This window comes from Tamandua tetradactyla, chromosome 16 (genome assembly GCF_023851605.1).
Source record: "Tamandua tetradactyla isolate mTamTet1 chromosome 16, mTamTet1.pri, whole genome shotgun sequence".
Taxonomy (NCBI): domain Eukaryota; kingdom Metazoa; phylum Chordata; class Mammalia; order Pilosa; family Myrmecophagidae; genus Tamandua; species Tamandua tetradactyla.
This window is the reverse complement of record NC_135342.1, coordinates 56900845-56908977: the sequence shown is the minus strand read 5'-3', so window position 1 is coordinate 56908977 and position 8133 is coordinate 56900845.

Below are 8133 nucleotides of genomic sequence, written 5' to 3'. Positions count from 1 at the left end.
ACGGATCACGCTCAGAAAATTGAACATATGGCCCAGTCAAACGAAGAAACCAATAGTTCAAATGAGATACAGGAGCTGAAACAACTAATGCTGAATATACGAACAGAAATGGAAAACCTCTTCAAAAACGAAATCGATAAATTGAGGGAGGACATGAAGAAGACATGGGCTGAACATAAAGAAGAAATAGAAAAACTGAAAAAACAAATCACAGAACTTATGGAAGTGAAAGATAAAGTAGAAAAGATGGAAAAAACAATGGATACCTACAAAGACAGATTTAAAGAAACAGAAGATAGAATTAGTGATTTGGAGGATGAAACATCTGAACTCCAAAAAGAAACAGAAACTATCCGGAAAAGAATGGAAAAATTTGAACAAGGTATCAGGGAACTCAAGGACAATGTGAACCGTACAAATATACGTGTAGTGGGTATCCCAGAAGGAGAAGAGAAGGGAAAAGGAGGAGAAAAACTAATGGAAGAAATTATCACTGAAAATTTCCCAACTCTTATGAAAGACCTAAAATTACAGATCCAAGAAGTGCAGCGCACCCCAAAGAGATTAGACACAAATAGGTGTTCCCGAAGACACTTACTAGTTAGAATGTCAGAGGTCAAAGAGAAAGAGAGGATCTTGAAGGCAGCGAGAGAAAAACAATCCGTCACATACAAGGGAAACCCAATAAGACTATGTGTAGATTTCTCAGCAGAAACCATGGAAGCTAGAAGACAGTGGGATGATATATTTAAGTTACTAAAAGAGAAAAACTGCCAGCCAAGACTCCTATATCCAGCAAAATTGTCCTTCAAAAATGAGGGAGAATTTAAAACATTCTCAGACAAAAAGTCACTAAGAGAATTTGTGACCAAGAGACCAGCTTTGCAAGAAATACTAAAGGAAGCACTAGAGTCAGATACAAAAAGACAGAAGAGAGAGACATGGAGAAAAGTGTAGAAAGAAGGAAAGACAGATATGATATATATAATACAAAAGGCAAAATGGTAGAGGAAAATATTATCCAAACAGTAATAACTCTAAATGTCAATGGACTGAATTCCCCAATTAAAAGACATAGACTGGCAGAATGGATTAAAAAACAGGATCCTTCTATATGCTGTCTACAGGAAACACATCTTAGACCCAAAGATAAATATAGGTTGAAAGTGAAAGGTTGGGAAAAGATATTTCATGCAAACAACAACCAGAAAAGAGCAGGAGTGGCTATACTAATATCCAACAAATTAGACTTCAAATGTAAAACAGTTAAAAGAGACAAAGAAGGACACTATATACTAATAAAAGGAACAATTAAACAAGAAGACATAACAATCATAAATATTTACGCACCGAACCAGAATGCCCCAAAATACGTGAGGAATACACTGCAAACATTGAAAAGGGAAATAGACACATATACCATAATAGTTGGAGACTTCAATTCACCACTCTCATCAATGGACAGAACATCTACACAGAGGATCAATAAAGAAATAGAGAACCTGAATATTACTATAAATGAACTTGACTTAACAGACATCTATAGGACATTACATCCCACAACAGCAGGATACACCTTTTTTTCAAGTGCTCATGGATCATTCTCAAAGATAGACCATATGCTGGGTCACAAAGCAAGTCTTAACAAATTTAAAAAGATTGAAATCATACACAACACTTTCTCGGATCATAAAGGAATGAAGTTGGAAATCAATAATAGGCGGAGTGCCAGAAAATTCATAAATACATGGAGGCTCAACAACACACTCTTAAACAACAAGTGGGTCAAAGAAGAAATTGCAAGAGAAATTAGTAAATACCTAGAGGCAAATGAAAATGAAGACACAACATATCAAAACTTATGGGACGCAGCAAAGGCAGTGCTAAGAGGGAAATTTATTGCCCTAAATGCCTCTATCAGAAAAGAAGAAAAGGCAAAAATGCAGGAATTAACTGTCCACTTGGAAGAACTGGAGAAAGAACAGCAAACTAATCCCAAAGCAAGCAAAAGGAAAGAAATAACAAAGATTAGAGCAGAAATAAATGAAATTGAAAACATGAAAACAATAGAGAAAATCAATAAGACCAGAAGTTGGTTCTATGAGAAAATCAACAAGATTGATGGGCCCTTAGCAAGATTGACAAAAAGAAGAAGAGAGAGGATGCAAATAAATAAGATTAGAAATGAAAGAGGAGACATAACTACTGACCTCACAGAAATAAAGGAGGTAATAACAGGATACTATGAACAACTTTACGCTAATAAATACAACAATTTAGAAGAAATGGACAGGTTCCTGGAAAGACAGGAACAACCAACTTTGACTCAAGAAGAAATAGACGACCTCAACAAACCAATCACAAGTAAAGAGATTGAATTAGTTATTCAAAAGCTCCCTAAAAAGAAAAGTCCAGGACCAGACGGCTTCACATGTGAATTCTATCAAACATTCCAGAAAGAATTAGTACCTACTCTCCTCAAACTCTTCAACATATCGAAGTGGAGGGAAAACTACCTAATTCATTCTATGAAGCCAACATCACCCTCATACCAAAACCAGGCAAAGATATTACAAAAAAAGAAAACTACAGACCAATCTCTCTAATGAATACAGATGCAAAAATCCTCAATAAAATTCTAGCAAATCGTATCCAACAACACATTAAAAGAATTATACATCATGACCAAGTAGGATTCATCCCAGGTATGCAAGGATGGTTCAACATAAGAAAATCAATTAATGTAATACACCATATCAACAAATCAAAGCAGAAAAATCACATGATCATCTCAATTGATGCAGAGAAGGCATTTGACAAGATTCAACATCCTTTCCTGCTGAAAACACTTCAAAAGATAGGAATACAAGGGAACTTCCTTAAAATGATAGAGGGAATATATGAAAAACCCACAGCTAATATCATCCTCAATGGGGAAAAATTGAAAACTTTCCCCCTAAGATCAGGAACAAGACAAGGATGTCCACTATCACCACTATTATTCAACATTGTGTTGGAAGTTCTAGCCAGAGCAATTAGGCAAGAAAAAGAAATACAAGGCATCAAAATTGGAAAGGAAGAAGTAAAACTATCACTGTTTGCAGACGATATGATACTATATGTAGAAAACCCAGAAAAATCCACAACAAAATTACTAGAGCTAATAAATGAGTACAGCAAAGTAGCAGGCTACAAGATCAACATTCAAAAATCTGTAGCTTTTCTATACACTAGTAATGAACAAGCTGAGGTAGAAATCAAGAAACGAATCCCATTTACAATCGCAACTAAAAGAATAAAATACCTGGGAATAAATTTAACCAAAGAGACAAAAAACCTATATAAAGAAAACTACAAAAAACTGTTAAAAGAAATCACAGAAGACCTAAATAGATGGAAGGGCGTACCGTGTTCATGGATTGGAAGACTAAATATAGTTAAGATGTCAATCCTACCTAAATTGATTTACAGATTCAATGCAATACCAATCAAAATCCCAACGACATATTTTTCAGAAATAGAAAAACCAATAAGCAAATTTATCTGGAAGGGCAGGGTACCCCGAATTGCTAAAAACATCTTGAGGAAAAAAAACGAAGCTGGAGGTCTCGCGCTGCCTGACTTTAAGGCATATTATGAAGCCACAGTGGTCAAAACAGCATGGTATTGGCATAAAGATAGATATGTCGACCAATGGAATCGAATAGAGTGCTCAGATATAGACCCTCTCATCTATGGACATTTGATCTTTGATAAGGCAGTCAAGCCAACTCACCTGGGACAGAACAGTCTCTTCAATAAATGGTGCCTAGAGAACTGGATATCCATATGCAAAAGAATGAAAGAAGACCCATCTCTCACACCCTATACAAAAGTTAACTCAAAATGGATCAAAGATCTAAACATTAGGTCTAAGACCATAAAACAGTTAGAGGAAAATGTTGGGAGATATCTTATGGATCTTACAACTGGAGGTGGTTTTATGGACCTTAAACCTAAAGCAAGAACACTGAAGAAGGAAATAAATAAATGGGAGCTTCTCAAAATTAAACACTTTTGTGCATCAGAGAACTTCATCAAGAAAGTAGAAAGACAGCCTACACAATGGGAGACAATATTTGGAAATGACATATCAGATAAGGGTCTAGTATCCAGAATTTACAAAGAGATTATTCAACTCAACAACAAAAAGACAGCCAACCCAATTACAAAATGGGAAAAAGACTTAAACAGACACCTACCAGAAGAAGAAATACGGATGGCCAAGAGGCACATGAAGAGATGCTCAATGTCCCTGGCCATTAGAGAAATGCAAATCAAAACCACAATGAGATATCATCTCACACCCACCAGAATGGCCATTATCAACAAAACAGAAAATGACAAGTGCTGGAGAGGATGCGGAGAAAGAGGCACACTTATTCACTGTTGGTGGGAATGTCAAAGGGTGCAACCACTGTGGAAGGCAGTTTGGCGGTTCCTCAAAAAGCTGAATATAGAATTGCCATACGACCCAGCAATACCATTGCTAGGTATCTACTCAAAGGACTTAAGGGCAAAGACACAAACGGACATTTGCACACCAATGTTTATAGCAGCATTATTTACAATTGCAAAGAGATGGAAACAGCCAAAATCTCCATCAACAGAAGAGTGGCTAAACAAACTGTGGTATATACATACGATGGAATATTATGCAGCTTTAAGACAAGATAAACTTGTGAACCATGTAATAACATGGATGGACCTAGAGAATATTATGCTGAGTGAATCCAGCCAAAAACTAAAGGACAAATACTGTATGGTCCCACTGTTGTGAACGGACATTCGAGAATAAACTTGAAATATGTCATTGGTAACAGAGTTCAGCAGGAGTTAGAAACAGGGTAAGACAATGGGTAATTGAAGCTGAAGGGATACAGATTGTGCAACAGGACTAGATACAAAAACTCAAAAATGGACAGCACAATAATACCTAATTGTAAAGTAATCATGTTAAAATACTGAATGAAGCTGCATCTGAGCTATAGGGTTTTTTTTTGTTTTTGTTTGCTTGTTGGTTTGTTTGTTGTTGTTGTTTTTTACTATTACTACTACTTTTATTTCTTTTCTTTATATTAACATTTTATAGCTTTTTCTGTTGTGTTGCTAGTTCCTCTAAACTGATGCAAATGTACTAAGAAACAATGATCATGCATCTATGTGATGATGTTAAGAATTACTGAGTGCATATGTAGAATGGTATGATTTCTAAATGTTGTGTTAATTTCTTTTTTTTCTTTCCGTTAATAAAAAAAAAAAAAAAAAAAAAAAAAAAAAAAAAGAAATCAGGATTTAAGGGGTAATTTTGATTACTGAAATATTATATAGACATTCCTTTTTGCTTTCTGGTATATAGAAATAGACAAAGGGAAATTCCTAAAATCTCTAAACTATAATCCAGCTTCCTTGATTTCTGATAAGGACCGTATAACCCTTATCTTCCACCCCAGTGATTGTAACCTACCTTGTGACTAAATTTCAACTTATACCCAGTTATCCAGTTTTCAACTTTAGACTCTTGTAGTCACTAAAGACAGCCCCTAATGTTTATTAATGACTGTCTTGGGTCAGCCTAGAACTAGCCCACCCTAAATCCAAAGCAATCTTGATAACTGAGACTGGATCTAAGTGAACTGGGCCCACCTGACACACGCAGTAGCTTAGATTGTAATCTACAATTGCCTATACCCCATTCCACCATTTTCTTACACACGTTCTGGTACTAATCATGTAATCAATCTGCACATGTCCAATAATTAGATCACCTCTAATTCCATCATCTGGGGACCCTGTATTCATTATTCTAAACCCCACCCATCTTTTCTCTAATAGAATTGTTGGAATAGCTGGAGTTTGGGGAGACAGATTTTGGTCCACTCGGCCATCTGCACTCTTACTACGTGCCTAGTAATAAACTCTTTCTTTGAAACCCTGGTGTCTTAAGAATTGGTCATTGAGTGAGTGGAGCAAAAGAATACATGGCCTTTGACTGGTAAAACATATAGCATCTGTTTTGTTTTTGTAGTTGATTTTGTAACCAAGAAATTAAGATTTAAGGGATGACTATGGTTGCTGAATCATTATGCCGATACTTCTTTTTGCTTTCTGGTAGATTGAAGTAGACAAAGGGAAATACTTGAAATCTTCAAAATATAGTTCAGTTGCCCTGGTATCTGTTAATGATTGTAAAAGCCCTTATCTGTGTCTTTGTGATTGTAAGAACTGTTACTTCCTTTTTCTGATTTTTTTTTTCTCAAAGTAACTTGTAAAGGCAAATGCACAAATGCTAAAGGAAGAACTTGAGTCAGCCATTAACTGGTTTCAGCCCCAGTTTCACTCCTTCACATTTGTAAAATTTTTCTTGCTTATACTTACTATTGTAGCCTAGTACAGCCTTCTGTATAATTACCATTATAATGTAACAACTCCATCTCTCCTTGTTTAAATGCAAAAAGTTTAAACGCAAAAAGTCCCTAGACTCAGATTTTTTTGGCCCCTAGACCATTTGATTTCCTGTTTCATATCTAGCAATAAACTCTTTCTCTATTTGAAACCCCAGTTTCTCAAGAATATTTAAGCACTGGGCAGAGAATTCATTGCCTTTGTCTAGTATCAATTTTAAGGCAAACACTGCTAGGTGATTAAATTAAGATGTCTGAAATAAAAATGAGACTTTTAAAATTCATGTCCCTGCTTTCAGTTCTTCCAAGTACATACTGGGTAACAAGGTTTCACGATCATTTAGCAATCATAGAACAAAACAACACAAAAAACAGAACAAGAATATGTCAATTTTGTTTAGCAAAACAATATGACATATAATCTACTCTTTTGATAAGGGTTGAGGAAAATGGGCATTCCAGCTGCTCATAGGAATGTATTTTGGTTCACCATTCCCCAGAGGTAATTGGTCATGTTCTTAGTATTCATATCCTTTGACTCATCTCTAACAGCCTATGTTTTTAATTCAATTTTCTGGAGAGATTTTCACACATCATATAATCCATCCAAAGTATTCAACCAACAGCTCACAGTATCATCATATAGTGGTACATTCATCACCACAATCAATTTTAGAACATATTCATTACTCAAAAAAAATAGTAATAAAATAAGAAAAAATTTAACCCCCCAAATTCCATATCCCTTAACTCTCCCCCATTATTTATTTACTTATTTATTGACTTTATTGCATTACTCATCTGCCCATACACTGGGTGAAGGGAGTGTCAGTCACAAGGTTTTTTCAGTCACACAGTCATATGAGAAAAGCTATATAGTTACATAACCCTTAGGAAGAATCAAGCCTACTATATTACAGTTCAACAGTTTCAGATATTTCTTCTAGCTATTCTAATATACTACAAACCAAAAAAAGGAATATCTATATAATGCTTAAGAATAGCCTCCAGACATAAGAATGACTTTGTGACACTATTTGAAGTCACTCAGGCACTGGAACCTTATTTTGTTCCATTTCTGAGAAAGTGAGGCTATATCTGAGCAACAAAAGATGTTCACTGGGGATGACTCATAGGTATAATTATAAGTAGGCTTAGCTTTCCCCTTGCAGGAATAAATTTCATAAGGGCAAGCTCCAAGATCTAGGGCTTCACTTATTAAACTGGGAGTTCCTAATGCTGGCAAGAATATCAGGAAATCCCAAGGTGAGGATTTTAATATTTCCACATTTTCCCCAGTCCCTCAAGGGGACTGTGCAAATACGTTTTTATTTCTGCTCAAGATACTCTGGAATGTATTGTGGTATTACATTAAACTCAACATAATAACAAGATCTCATTCCCTATTCTAAATGCTCATGTAAATTTGTTGCTTAAATTGACCATACAGGTTAAATTAGATAGTGTGCTGCAGAAAATATAAATTTTGTATCAAACATTCATATCTCCCTTTGGTCTCACACAGACATAGAAGTTTGATAATAACGTCAATATCATCATTTACCCTGTATTCTGATTTACCTTCCTCTTAACCAAATCTGTTTCATTCATAACTCTAATTGAAGTCTGATTTCTTTTTCATCTTCTTTAACAGTTGCTGTACGGAGCAATGCTGACTTTCAGAGCTGCA